Here is a 14,568-nt window from a genome sequence, read left to right on the forward strand (position 1 = left end):
GCGGCGCGCTTAGTGGAAAATGTTTGGAGAACCCCCTTTCACACCAAACCACACCCCTTTTATCACCTTATAGCGGTCCCCAGTGACCCTGAAGGGTGGATAATGTGGGGACTGGAGCCAGTGCTCCAAGTGCATATTGTTAATCTGGCCATGGTCGAGTTATGGCGGTGCAAGGTTCAGAATAAAATGCAGCAGAGGGAGGAACCAAAATCAAACAATTTATTTAAAGGGAACTTGTCACCATAAACTAAGTTATGGTGCTCCTAGGGGAGGTGACAGGGAGCCGAGTGATATATTTTTTATACTCACCCACTCCATGGTCCCAGCGGTGTCCCCTATGAAGATCACATGGCACAGGAAAATCTGACTATTCAGAGTCCTGTGCACATGCTCTCTCATAGACTTGTACAAAACATCATCCGACTCCCTGTCATCTCCCTTAACAGCATCAGCTTAGTTTAGGGTGCTGTAGGTTAACGTTAAGAAAACAAAACTAAAAGTAAATGGAAAAGTATGGAACATAACACACAGTCTCTCACTGGGCGAAAACCTATAGTGTCCTAACGACTTTTCCTATTCCTCTTTTATAATGAATCTAAGTCCTGAAACATGGAGCTTTTCAGGCTCCCTCCAGTGCAGCAGATGTTTCTCACAGTTCAGTCTCTCTCTCAATGCAAGGAATAAAAGGTGCAGCAGGCCTGCTGGCTAACTATTGCTATCTCTATTGGTGTGCATACCTAAAGTTTTGACTGAGGTTGGCCTCACTTACAGTTTGATCTGCTGGAGTTGCAGCTTTGACTGACCAGAGTTCTTACACAGCATTGTCCGGGGTTGGGAGCACTTCTCTCTGCTCCTCTCTCGGTCTGGCTCTTGTGGCAGCCACTCGACTCAGGCCTGCGGAGTAACTGTTCCTCTCTGACTCAGGCAGCACTGTCTCCAGCTTCCTCTACCTTGCTTTCTGCATCAGAACACATTCCTTACAACATAAAATTGTCCCTTTTTATCAGGGTATCATCCAGTCAGAGTCCAGTGACCATGCTCAGTTCTGTTGCACCAAATATTGGCACACACTATGATTTTGGAGCAGTTTTTGGCACATCTCTCCCATTACATAGCTATGGTACATTACACATTGGGGTGACTTCCTAACATAACAGTAATGGCACATGCATGGTCACCCTTCATAAAATCTGTTGATTTGAAAGCGGTGTACAGAATCTATGTGAAACACATTTTTTTCCAAACATGGGTGTATTCTTTCTGGAAGGTATCAGTACTAGAGGATCTGCACAATGGCAAATAGAGTGCCTACTGCACTGCAGGTTTGTAGGAAATACTGTATGTGTGCATAGGATGTTGCCGTGTTGGTCTTTTTCTGATTGTCAAACTGGCTGCTAACTGTCTTCCTACCACATATTCAAAAATGGAATATGTTGCAGTAACTAAGCCAGGTACCCTGTCACCACTGAAAATAAGCCCTAGTCTAATTTTCAGGGAGGCTTGAAATATAAGCCCTACATCAAAAATAAGCCCTAGTTACACTATATTAAAAAAGGAATACCTTACCTAGCAGGCTCAGTCCAGGTCCCTCCTGCTGCACTCTAGAGGTTTGGTGTGGATCCTGCAGTCCTCAGCCACTCGTAGAACATCACTTCCTGGTTACAGAATTCATAAATCCCACCATCAGGAAGTGATGGCTGTGATTGGTTCTTTGACTACTGTTCAGCCAATGAAAGCATTGCTGGATGAACCAATGCGATGGCTGTGATTGGCCAATTGCTACAACCTTGTAACAAACAAGGAGATACTCCCTTCTTCATCTGTGCACAGCTTAGCTGCTCTCTGCTCACCCCTGCCAGCTTCTTAATGGCTGTATCTCCTACTCCAGGAGGGAACCATCCTCAGGACTGTATCTATGACACTGCAGGACACCAGGAGAGACTCCTGCTTCAACCTCAGTCCTGCACCAAGCACCTCTCTCCACTACTTCCTGTCTCTTATGCCTGCTCAGCTCTGTTACTCTATTCTTGTCCCCTCTTAGGCCGCCTGCAGACGAGCGGGTCGGATCCGGCAGCGAGAAATCTCGCCGCGCGATCCGACCCCAGAGCCTGCAGGGACGAGCGCGTACTCACCCGCGCCTGGCGGCCCCGGCTCTTTGATGTGCCGGCTGCCGCGCAGCCGGCGCATGCGCAGACCTGAGCCGGCGGCCAGGTGAGTGCGTGCCCCGCAGAAAATTAGAACATGCCGCGGTTTGTTTGCCGCGCGAGATTTCGCGCGGCCAAACCGCGGCCGTCTGCATAGGAGTGCGTATTGTAATGCACTCCTATGCAAACTTTCAGCGGCAGAAATCCCGCGGGAAATCCCGCGGCGGGATTTCCGCTCGTCTGCAGGCGGCCTTAAACAGACAGCATCATTACAAAATAGACAACATCATATTAGCATTAGACAGCGATAAACCATATCCCACTTACACATTGCTGAAGCCAGTGATTAGCTACAGTGGCTACATGACTAGTGAACAGCACACCACTGCTGCAAAAGCTTACAGAACTGGAGCAGTACTTAATGAATGACTTATTTTTTTCATTTTGCCAATAAGTTTTTCTTTTGTAATGTAGTCTTGGAAAACTACTTAATTGACTTTTCTTCTTTGCCAAAGTCTTAGAACTCATTCGATATGGGACAACTGCCGGGCACTTAAAGGGGTTGTCCCGCGGCAGCAAGTGGGGTTATACACTTCTGTATGGCCATATTAATGCACTTTGTAATATACATCGTGCATTAAATATGAGCCATACAGAAGTTATTCACTTACCTGCTCCGTTGCTAGCGTCCCCGTCGCCATGGATCCGTCTAATTCTGATGTCTTCTTGCTTTTTTAGATGCGCTTGCGCTGTGCGGTCTTCTCCCCTTCTACTCGATCCAGGCACGAGCGGCGTTCTGGCTCCGCCCCCTTCTACGCGTCATCGCGTAGCTCTGCCCCGTCACGTGTGCCGATTCCAGCCAATCAGGAGGCTGGAATCGGCAATGGAACGCACAGAGCTCATGGTGCACCATGGGAGAAGACCCGCGGTGCACCATGGGAGAAAACCGCAGTGCATCCCTGGGAAAGGACCGGCGGCCATCTTGGGAGAAGATTTTTTAAAGTCCTTATTTCGTCGGATCGGTAAGTAGCAAGCGGCTTAAAAACCCCTTTACTTTGCTATTTTATGCCAGGGGGGTGACAGGGGGAATGGGGTAAGGTAAAATTTTGAGGTTTGCCGCGAGACAACCCCTTTAAAGGAAACCTGTCACCTCCTGACAGCAACATCAACTAATATGTATAAGCTGTCATTTATATACTCACCCGCTCCTGCGATCCAGGTGAAGATCACACACCACAGGAAAATCTTAATCTTTTTAGGTGAGCGCACAGGAACCTGAAAAAAGAGTCAGATTTTTGTTCTGCTCGACGACTAAAGAGGGGAACACCACTGGATTGCGGGAGGTGGTGAGCATTAAAAATACACCCCCCGCTTCCCTGTCACCTCCCCTAACAGCTCCATATGTTAGTTTATGGTGCTGTGGGAACATGACAGGTTCTCTTTAAGCACCCAACCGCTGTCCCAGTGATTATTACTTCTGTGCCTTCACATAGGAGTGATAATTGCTCACTGAATGGGGACAGAGCACGCCAGAAATATCTTCACTCGCCTGCATTCAGAGTAAACAGGCAGCCGTTCATGGACGAACAGGCGCTTGCTTAGACTTGACGATGATAACTTGGCTTTAGGTAAGCTAAGGACCAAGCGACTCCGACAAGTCAGTGCTTTTTTGAGCGATTACAGGCAATTATTGGCTCCTGTAAAAGTATCTTGAGTCTCAATAGGAGATCCTGCAGCCCTTATCTCTTCTCTCCTGCACTTTGTATCAGCTAACTTATGACCATAACTAAACTTTGCCATACATTAGCTGATAAGAAGGTGCAGGAGAGGAGAGAGCAGAGGCAAACTGAGCCATTAGGCCAGCCTCACTGACAGATCTCCTATTGAGACTCAGTCTGCACTGTTTATATACAGGGATACATAGAAGCTGCAGAAGACAAACAGTGCAACATTTTCAATTAAGCTCTACTGCAAAAATGATCATCTCCCCAAAATACATGTATTTAACTAAAAGTAAATGCCCCACCCCCACCCCAAAGATGTCCATAGCCTTTAAGCTTTGCTTCTAGTGATATTGGGAATCAATTATAAGTTAGCTATTAAAGATCCCTTTCAGAAGACTGTGATGGCAGCTGTTCCACCAACACTGTGGGTAAACCCGTCTTTCTTTATAGTTTTCTCTTGGTGGTTAAAGCATACTCTATGGGAGCGTATCTGACAGCATCAATCATACAGCCCCCGTGTTTTAGCCACTCATCCCATAACTTTCCTTGGAAATTTAGTTGACTTATTAAACATTTCCTGTCCATTGCTGTAAATTGCCAGACTGCAAGCAAAACACAGATTTCATTTGATGGATTCCCAATGTGTCTTTTATTCTAGATAGTCTGTCTATCGGGCATAGAGCATATGCCAGACAAATGATAGATGCGAAGCTCACACTGCGAAACCTTGATGAATGCATAACATATTCAACGTAGGCCATGACGTCAGTGCCTTCGATATATAGTAGAGTGCATCGACGGGTAGGTTATTCACAATTACCTTGGGTTGTCATAGCAACTGCAACTGAAAAGCAAACTGGTATAGAAGGAAAATAATGCCAGCCAAAGAATTTACTGCAAACTGAAGGCAACATCTAGGCAGAACATTTGTATGTCCCTTTGTTTGCACAAGGCAAGCAAACAGTAAATGTAGCAATAAATGCAAGAAAACACCCCAAATGATCAAAACCGTATCGCATACTCTCAGAGATGGTCACGTTTCTTTTGATTTCAGCCTTCTGATTAAAAAATACTGTGTTTCCCTGAAAATAAGACAGTGTCTTATATTGATTTTTGTTCAAAAAGGTTTAACGTTTTTACATGTATAGCTGCCTGGACACTATTTAAATTGCCTTTTTTAATTAACTGTTAGCAGGGCTTAATTTTGGAGTAGGGCTTATATTTCAAGCATCCTCAAAAAGCCTGAAAAATCATTTTGCATCCTCAAAAATTCTGGAAAATTATACTGTGTCTTTCCGGGTATGTCTTATTTTCAGGGAAACAGGGTAATTGTCACCATGCCATTTAGAAATTTCCAGCAACTCCATCTATTTCCGGGTACCACTATTCAGCGTACTGTTGACCTTGGGACTATTTTGCTAATTCATATTGAGCCCGAATGCCAGATTCGTCTTCCAGATAATTGATATTAATTGCATATCAATTACATCTCAAGTGCACATGCCATCTCACAGTGCCAATCAGAATCCTAGTGCTGTCTACCAATGACTGTCTTTTGTAGGGCTGATCACTCAAGTCAAGCTTTAAAGCTCTTCTGCATGTTATATGCTTAATTGAACTATGTTATATACTCCCTGATCGGTCTTGGTGTGGGTATACTACTATCTTGCTGCTAGCTTGGTTCTGGTGCTGTATTTATATTATAAGGTTGATTATGGTGCTGCATTTATGTTATAAGATTGGTTCTGGAGCTGCATTTTTTATGTTCTGAGCTTGGTTCTGGTACTGTATTTATGTTATAAACTTGGTTCTGGTACTGTATTTATGCTATAAACCTGGTTCTGGCACTGTGTTTTTTTATGAGATTGGTTCTGGTACTGTATTTATGATATGAGTTTGGTTTTGATACTGTATTTATTTCCTGAGCTGTTCTGGTGTGGGTAAGCTGCTTTCTGCATTAGCAAAATACAGCCTATCAGTGCAATATATACAGTTTTTTATGAGCTGGCACTGAAATTTTTTTTGTAAAGGGTGCCATCTAACCTAAGGCTGGCAATGACTTTTTGTGATTACTATGATATCTTGCCAATGGCATATAGTTGCTCCAAGGGCATGTAGATGTATCACAGACCATTGATTTTAGTGAGATATTAGCTGTCTAGACATTTGGCTTACAGAATAACACACCTGAGAAATAAACCTGTTTTAATGAAAGGACTTTTATTTTCAGGCCTGACCCCCATCCCCTCATTTATAAGCGTTACTCCTACAGGTTTGCTATAAATGTTTCCAGAAGTCCCATTCTAGTTGTATTTATTGCTCACCTAGTAAACTATATACTGTTACACCCTACACCACTCTACCAGGACATTCTCAGCGGTCATTATTATTTAACCACTACAAGTGTAACACAACTACTTAAAAGAAAATATTCAACCTTACGGCCTGCTACACCTAAATATACTACATCTGGCGAGTGCTGGCTATTTATGACAGTTGACGCCTGCCAATGACTGTCAAAGTTGACAGCAGGTCTAAGCAGCCAGCCAGAGACGGGGCCGCCCTCAGCATAATTGCGATGGATTCAGATGGCAGCCCAAAGTCTACTGAAGGCACCCAGAGTTGCTATGTATTGCAGCCTATTAAGTCATGCCTGTGTGCAGTATAATATAGAAGCAATCAAATTATTGCAAGTTCAAGTCGCCTATGGGGACAAAAATCATAAAAATAAGTGAAATAAAATGTAAAAAAAACCGCATTCCCATTTTTCATATATAAAAAAAAAATAATAATAATTATCATCCCATCCATAACAGACAAAGCTATTAAAATATATAAATAATTTTTCAATACATTATACGGTATTTTAAATAGTACTATTAAAACATACATCTTGTCCTTCAAAAAACAAAACCTCATTTAGCTGTGTTGACAGAAAGCTAAAAAAGTTATCACTAGAGATGAGCGAGCACGCTCGGTAAGGTGAGTTACTCGAGCGAGCCTCGCTCATCTCGAGTAACTGCCTTCTCCTCTGAGCGTGATCTCTTTCACTATCCCCCCCCCCCCGCTCACGCTCGGAGGAGAAGGCAGTTACTCGAGATGAACGAGGCTCGCTCGAGTAACTCACCTTACCGAGCGTGCTCGCTCATCTCTAGTTATCACCCTTGAAAAGTGGGGATGAAAAAGGTAAAGGTAAGCAACTACCTGTGGAAGAAGCTTAAAGGGAACCTGTCTCATCCCTACAGCACCCTAAACTAAGTTACGGTGCTGTTGGGGCGGTGACCGAGAGCCAGGTGATGTATTTTTCATACTCATCTGCTCCCTGGTTCCAGTGTTGTCACCTGGTGAAGAATGTGCAATGCATGGAAATCTGACTCTTTTCAGATTGCCATGTGCTCACTCTCCTATAGGCTTGTATTGGTAACCCCTCTGTGACTTATCTCAGTAATGATGATCACCTCTGTGGCCCCACAAAGAAATGGTAAAATGAATGGCTGACCGTGTAACACATGGATCGGTTAGGTCCACCAGAATAATACTATTTTTGTTAGTTAATACAAGAGGTGAAGTGTTTCTGGTGCTGGGTTTGGAGCTGCAGGTGTAGTAGCCGTGCTGGGTAAGAGAGTTGTCAGAGGAGAGCCAGATGTCGGCATTGGTAAGCCTCAGTTTGTGCTACAAAGAAGGAGGCAGGTATCGTAGTCAGAAAGAAAGCCAGAGGTCAGTATTTGTAAGTCTCAGTTTGAATTTGCGGAGGAGCAGGCAGGAGAGGAGCTTAACTAAGGCTGTGTAGCACAATAATCATGTGCTGGTGCAGGTCAGGCTTTTATAATGAGCCTAATTAGTAACAGAGGTGGAGTCAGGACGGGGTCTGGGTTTGCAGGATCTGGGGACAAGGTAAAGAGTCATGCAGGGGAACTGTCCAGGGGGTGGATGGCTCAGTAGGGAGAGATACTGACTAGAGTGCAGGATGTCATCTCTCCTTAAGTAGAGCATCCAAAAAGTTTGCAGAGACACCTAGGGAGTGAGTGGGTTGGGGGATGGCATCGTCTCTCCCCAAGGAGAGCAACCAGAAGGGGTGTGAGTGGACACCTGAAAAGTGAGTGAGGAGGCTTATAAGGCTTTTTGGGTGCTCTTCTTAAAGAGAGACAACACCCTTCTTGAACAACATCACATGCCTCTCACCAGCCAAGCCAGAAACCTACTACACACTGATGAGGGGCAAACACCCCGAAACAGCTGTCTATGTATGGTTTTCTGGCTTGGCTTCCTATTCCCAATCATTGTTTTACAGACTTGTTGAAAAGTCGTACATTGATTTGAAGGAATGCTGCCATCCAATAGGTGGTGCTGCAGAGGTATTTTTCCATCTTCCTTATTTGCATCTACTGTATATGCATAATCTATATATATATATATATATATATATATATATATATATATATATAGATATATATATATATAAAGACGAAAGCCCTCACTGACTGACTGACTCACTGATTGACTGACTCGCCACTAATTCTCTCACTTCCCGATGTCGTAGAAACATGAAATCTGGCACAAGCATAGATTTCGTCCAAAATAGGAAAAGTAAAGAGGTCCCAACTTGATTATTCAATTCTAGCGCAAAAGAACTAGCGTCCAAATTTTATGTACAGTCTATTTTTCTCACTTCCCGATGTCATAGAAACTTGAAATTTGGCAAGAGCATTGATTATGTCATAAATAGGAAATGTTAATGGGTACCAACTAGAGATGAGCGAGCGTACTCGGCCACGCCCCTTTTTCGCCCGAGTACCACGATTTTCGAGTACTTCCGTACTCGGGCGAAAAGATTCGGGGGGGGGGGGGGGCGCCGTGGGTGAGTGGGGGGTTGCAGCGGGGAGTGGGGGGAGAGGGAGAGAGAGAGTGCTCCCCTCTGTTCCCCGCTGCTACCCCCTGCGCCGCCACGGCACCCTGCCCCCCGGCACCCCCCGAATCTTTTCACCCGAGTACTGAAGTACTCGAAAATAGCAGTACTCGATCGAGTAATTACTCGAAACGAGTACGTTCACTCATCTCTAGTACCAACTCGATTATTCAATTCTAAGTGCAAAAGAATTAGCGTCCAAATTTTACGTACGTAATCTAATTCTACAACTTCCCGATGTCAATGAAACTTGAAATTTGGCACGAGCATTGATTATGTCATAAATAGGAAAAGTTAATGGGTCCCAATTCGATTCTTCAATTCTAAGCACAAAAGAATTAGCGTCCAAATTTTACGTACGGAATCTAATTTTCTCACTTCCCAATGTCGTAGAAACTTGAAACTTTTCACGGGCATTAATTATGTCATAAATAGGAAAAGCTCATGGGTCCCAACTCAATTATTCAATTCTAAGTGCAAAAGAATTAGCGTCCAAATTTTACGTACATAATCTAATTTTCTCACTTCCCGATGTCATAGAAACTTGAAATTTGGCACGAGCATTGACTATGTCATAAATAGGAAAAGCTAATGGGTCCCAACTTGATTATTCAATTCTAAGTGCAAAAGAATTAGCGTCCAAATTTTACGTACGTAGTCTAATTCTCTCACTTCCTGATGTCATTTTATGTAAAGGAAACATCGCATGGTTACCTCCACGTGGTGTTTCCTGGGTAACGCAAAGAACCATGCGAAATGGTGAGCATATTTTTTTCCTCGGTATCTCTAAAATAACCACGACTTCATAAGATTTTCTGTATAAACCCCAGATAAACACCAGTACCAAATTAACTCGGGCGAAGCTGGGTATATCAGCTAGTAGACCATATGGCAACAGTTTGTCCTGTTGTGACCACCCCTTTAAATCCTGGATACTTGTATTGCAGTACCTTTTAGACATTCTCAAATCCTGCATTTTATCATCTCTTGATACATATAGAATGGGTTATTTGAGTTATCCATTATGGAAAGGTTGAAATATGGACAGTGCTGATCCAAATTTGGGCTTATAGCGCTGTATGTGAAAGCAGATAATAGCGTTTGCGAAAGCAGTAGTTATTGGGATTTGATTCTATAAATAACAAGCAACTTAATGAAATGATCAATATCAAGAGTTTCTTCTCTGGTCCTTTATAAGAAAAGCATTTTATCGGCTCACGATGCCCGAAACATGTCCTGAATCTATAAAAAGTGGAGACTACAGTGCAATGATAGGGTGTGCGTCACTCCAGAGATGCAATGCCTTCATTATCCGTCTTATGCTGTGGACTGCAGGAGCCTTTAAACATGTCTAGACATACGGCAGTAAGTGTCCTTTTTACAGTTTGGCTTGCACTACCGCAGAGCTTTTCCTATTTCCTATGTGTGTCGATCCCATAGTGCAGTTATAGGCATAAGTGACTATAAAGAAGAGCGTATGTCTAAGGGCGGCTTCACACGGGCATATGCTCAATTGCGCATGCCATAGCGCAATGTATTTGTGCCGTGAACTAGTTTTTTTTTTCATGCGTGTTAGCGCATTTTACGGTACCCTTGAGCATTGTGCTTGCATTTGGGCATCCCCCATTGAATTCTATGGCGACCCTTGGTGCGCAAAAATGGAGCATGGTGTTTTGGGGTTTTTTTGCGCATGTTAAATGCGTGCGCGAGCTACAGAAATATGTATGAGCCAATTGTCATCAATGGGTTCTATTCTCTGCATATTATGTTTGCAAATTTTGCACGCACATATACGCCTGTATGAAGCCGCCCTTAAAGCGAAAAGGCAAAGTAAATTTAAATAAGGGAGTTGCCAGTCTGTTCACTTGCATACCTACACTTTATATTTGACTGTACCTGAACGCTTCATTAACCCCTTCACGACCAAGGAAGTAAGGGTACGTCCTGGAGCGTCGGGGTATTATGAAGTTTATTACAGCTGACACCCGCAGGCAATAGCTGCAATCGGCCGTGCGGCTGATCTCGGCTATTAACCCTTTGAATGCATTTAAATGCCCCTAACGGTGTTCGGGGGTCCCGTAGCCCCCCTCCCCGCGGTGAGATTGGGGTACCGTACAGGTGTCATGGCAGCCGGGGGCCTTCTGAAAGGCCCCAGGGGTGGCTTGATAGACTGCTTGTCAAATGCCAGTATGACGTAATGTTATTGCATTACGTCATACAGCAGGAGCGATCAAAGCATTGCATGTTGTAGTCCCCCAGGGAGGCTTAAAATAAAAGTAAAAATAAGATCAATAAAGTTTTATTAATTGTAAAAAAAAAAAAAAAGTTATAAAAGTTTAAGTCGCCCCCCTTTTGCCATATCTATAATTAAAAAATCTAAATAACAAAATAAAAATACATATTTGGTATCGCCGCGTCTGTAAAAGTGCAATCTATCAAAGTAGTGCAGTATTTTCCCCACACGGTGAACGTCGTTCAAAAAAAAAAAAAGAAAGAACGCCAGAAATGCAGTATACAGTAGTATAGTAAAAAAAAACTATACAAGTTTGGTATCATAGTAATCATACTGACTCATAGAATAAAGATATCATGTCATTTTTGTTGCAGTTTGTGCGCCGTAGAAAGAAGATGCACTGAAATATGTCGGAATGTCGTTTTTTTACACTTTACTCTACTTAGAATTTTTTTAAAGTTTTTCAGTACATTATATGGTGCAGTAAATGGCACCATTTAAAAATACAACTCGTTCTGCAAAAAACAAGCCCTCATACAGCGACGTCGATGGATAAATAAAGGAGTTACGATTTTTTTGAAGGGGGGAGGAAAAAACGAAAATGGAAAAAGGGGCTGCATCATTAAGGGATTAAACAACTCTGGATACGTTTAGCTCCGTGTTGGATTGATGCAGGCATCTGACTACTAATTGAAGGAACTCTGGGAGCGAGGGGGATGCGGTTTTCCAAAAAAACCGCTTTTGATGAAGTCTAATTTTATTCCTAACAATATACAATGCTGTACATTCCCCCAAGCACTGTCTTTCTCTCATTTTTTCTCTCATTCTTGTGTTCATATAAGAGGGTTTGAAAGAGATACAATATCAGAGAGATATTTAGTGTTATTTGAAAGTTACCATGATATACCTTTAATTTGGCATTTAATGATCCAGAGAGTCTGAAAATTCGTCTTTTGCTGTAAACGCAGCATTGACTGATAACCTGGAATATCATAAACACAGAATCAGAAGACTGAGCAGAGAAAACCAACAAAGAGATTCTGGAGTGTAACTAGAAAAACGATGAGTCCTATAGCTTACCATGTAAAAAAAAAAGGCTGTTATATGTGATTTTACAACTCCAGGCTAAGGAATAGTTTACAAAACTGCTAAGCACCAATATGTTACCCCTGACCAGACCCCTAAATTCATTCAGATCCCAAACCAGACCCCAAAATGATATTGTATACTGTATAGACAAGGTGCAAATATTATCCCCATTTTTATTACTTTCCCACTGTTACTGAACAAAGACCACTATACCAACATTACCAATGATAACACTAAATAAGGACCTCCATACTGTTCCTGAATAAAGATGAATACAGAAATCAATATAAGCAATCACCTATTACCACCACAAAGTGACCACATAATGACACCATACTCTGAAAAATAGATTGGAGACTAATATTACTGCCATACAGTGACCATATAGAGATGGCACTACTTCTACACAGACGTTCGGCAGACCATATAAGTAACCAGCTGATATGCCCGGCTTCACCCGAGTTAATTTGATAAAGCTGTTTACATGTTGTTCACATGGAATTTTTTATGAAGTCAAGTTTACTTTAGAGGAACCGAGGAATAAAATATGTATACACATAAAGGAGCGTTAGATTCTCCTCAGGCTGCATGTACTGATGTCCCTCTGCAGAATGTGCCACCCCTCTCTTTCTCCCCATTTTGGACCTAAAGAATGCTTGAGACAATTTTTATGCTTCTACAACACTGGAAAGTTACATTACATTGGGGTCCCCTTATTTCTGCACTTAGCATTGAATAATCGAGTTATGACCCCTTTACTTTTCCTATTTAGGACCTAAAGAATGCTCGTGCCACATTTCATGTTAGTATGACACTGGGGGGTTGGAGAATTAGTGGCGAGTCGGTGAGTGAGTCAGTGAATGAGTCAGTCATTGAGTGAGTCAGTCAGTCAGTGAGGGATTTCACCTTTATATATATAGATTACAGTAAAGTTACAGACTTGTCTGTGCAGAATATGACATACATTTTGGCTTTTTGCTTTGCCAGCAGCCTACCTGCTTTCTCCACAGCTCTACATAATCTTCCAATTCATAGTACTCCAGATAGTAATAATGGAATAATGGCTCTATCTAGAGATAAACTCACATTAGCCATAATGCAAGTTGCACCCGAGAGACTTGGGCGCAACGTGCATCAGACAACACTCACGTATCTGTACTAGCTGATATACCCGGCTTCGCCCGAGTTAATTTGGTACTGGTGTTTATCTGGTGTTCACACGGAAAATCTTATGAAGTCGTGGTTACTTTAGAGATAGTGAGGAAAAACATATGTTCACTATTTTGCATAGTTCTCTGCGTTACCCAGGAAACACCACGTGGAGGTAACCATGCGACGTTTCCTTCATATAAAATGACATCAGGAAGTGAGAGAATTAGATTACGTACATAAAATTTGGACACTAATTATTTTGTGCTTAGAATTGAATAATCGAGTTGGGACCCATTAGCTTTTCATATTTATGACACAATCAATGCTTGTGCCAAATTTCATGTTTCTTTGACATTGGGAAGTGAGAGATTTAGATTATGTACATAAAATTTGGACGCTAATTCTTTTGTGCATAGAATTGAATAATCGAGTTGGGACCCATTAGCTTTCGCTATTTATGACATAATCAATGCTTGTGCCAAATTTCCCGTTTCTATGACACCGGAAAGTGAGAAAATTACATTCCGCACGTAAAATTTGGACGCTAATTCTTTTGCGCATAGAATTGAATAATCGAGTTGGGACCCATTAGCTTTCGCTATTTATGACATAATGAATGCTTGTGCCAAATTTCCCGTTTCTATGACACCGGAAAGTGAGAAAATTACATTCCGCACGTAAAATTTGGACGCTAATTCTTTTGCGCATAGAATTGAATAATCGAGTTGGGACCCATTAGCTTTTCCTACTTATGACATAATCAATGCTCGCGCCAAATTTCACGTTTCTATGACACCGGAAAGTGAGAAAATTACATTCCGCACGTAAAATTTGGACGCTAATTCTTTTGCGCGTAGAATTGAATAATGGAGTTGGGACCCATTAGCTTTTACTATTTATGACATAATCAATGCTCGTGCCAAATTTTTCTGTTTCTATGACATCGGAAAGTGAAAAAGTTACATTCCGCACGTAAAATTTGGACGCTAATTCTTTTGTGCATCGAATTGAATAATCGAGTTGGGACCCATTAGCTTTTCCTATTTATGACATAATCAATGCTCGTGCCAAATTTCCCGTTTCTATGACACCGGAAAGTGAGAAAATTAGATTCCGTACGTAAAATTTGGACGCTAATTTTTTGCGCATAGAATTGAATAATGGAGTTGGGACCCATTAGCTTTTCCTATTTATGACATAATCAATGCTCGTGCCAAATTTCCTGTTTCTATGACACCGGAAAGTGAAAAAATTACATTCCGCACGTAAAATTTCGACGCCAATTCTTTTGCGCTAGAATTGAATAATGGAGATGGGACC

At 42.2% G+C, this 14,568-nt stretch overlaps 1 protein-coding gene across 1 annotated transcript in view; it reads left to right on the forward strand.

Moving 5' to 3' along the window:
• STK32C (serine/threonine kinase 32C) overlaps nt 1-14,568 on the forward strand; it is a 272,100-nt gene that overhangs the window by 55,633 nt on the left and 201,899 nt on the right. The gene's annotated exons all lie outside the window — the stretch shown is intronic.

This window comes from Eleutherodactylus coqui, chromosome 4 (genome assembly GCF_035609145.1).
Source record: "Eleutherodactylus coqui strain aEleCoq1 chromosome 4, aEleCoq1.hap1, whole genome shotgun sequence".
NCBI classification, from domain to species: domain Eukaryota; kingdom Metazoa; phylum Chordata; class Amphibia; order Anura; family Eleutherodactylidae; genus Eleutherodactylus; species Eleutherodactylus coqui.